Source organism: Gekko japonicus, unplaced genomic scaffold, assembly GCF_001447785.1.
Source record: "Gekko japonicus isolate JY-2015 unplaced genomic scaffold, Gekko_japonicus_V1.1 scaffold25745, whole genome shotgun sequence".
Classification (NCBI taxonomy): domain Eukaryota; kingdom Metazoa; phylum Chordata; class Lepidosauria; order Squamata; family Gekkonidae; genus Gekko; species Gekko japonicus.
In genome coordinates, this window is record NW_015167490.1 from 1 (window position 1) to 867 (window position 867).

The 867-nt window shown below is 49.7% G+C and overlaps 1 non-coding gene across 1 annotated transcript; it reads right to left on the reverse strand.

The window, feature by feature from the left end:
* Window positions 1-465: 465 nt before the first annotated feature.
* Window positions 466-537, reverse strand: TRNAV-GAC. The gene has a single exon. It is a non-coding gene; the product is annotated as a tRNA-Val (tRNA).
* Between the last annotated feature and the right edge of the window lie 330 nt (window positions 538-867).

Consider the following 867-nt stretch of genomic DNA (forward strand, 5'->3'; position numbering starts at 1 on the left):
TACATACATTTAACATTATTACAAAATATTCATTGCCAAAATTATAAAGACCATCCATTTGGCTATACCAGCCTTGCTAAACAGGTGGTATTTGGATGGCCGTGATAATGTATGTAATGGATATTTTCGTAATGTTAAATGCATGTCCTTTGGTCACTTCAGCACACAGAAATAATTCAGCACTGAATTGTTTAAAAAGTTGTGTTCTCTTTATTTAGTGCGCTATTGCACAGTTTTTCTGCTTGTTTTGAACTTCTGACTGTGTTTCTTCTCCAGGGTCTCAGGCAGAGGTCTTTCCCATCACCTCCTGCCTGGTCCTTTTTAACTGGAGATGCCGGGGACTGAACCTGGGACCTTCTGCATGTCAAGCAGAGGCTCTGCCACTGAGCCACAGCCCCTCTTCACAGCTCTCCAGGGTCTCAGGTGGAGGTCTTTCCCATCACCTCCTTCCTGGTCCTTTTTAACTGGAGATGCCGGGGATTGAACCTGGGACCTTCTGCATGTCAAGCAGAGGCTCTGCCACTGAGCCACAGCCCCTCTTCACAGCTCTCCAGGGTCTCAGGGGGAGGTCTTTCCCATCACCTCCTGCCTGGTCCTTTTAACTGGAGATGCTGGGGACTGAACCTGGGACCTCCTGCGTGCCAAGCAGAGGCTCTTCCACTGAGCCACAGCCCCTCTTCACAGCTCTCCAGGGTCTCAGGTGGAGGTCTTTCCCATCACCTCCTTCCTGGTCCTTTTTAACTGGAGATGCCGGGGATTGAACCTGGGACCTTCTGCATGCCAAGCAGAGGCTCTGCCACTGAGCCACAGCCCCTCCCTGGGTGCTAAAGAGCAGTTAAAGGTAAAGGTTTCCTTTGCTCAAAAGGT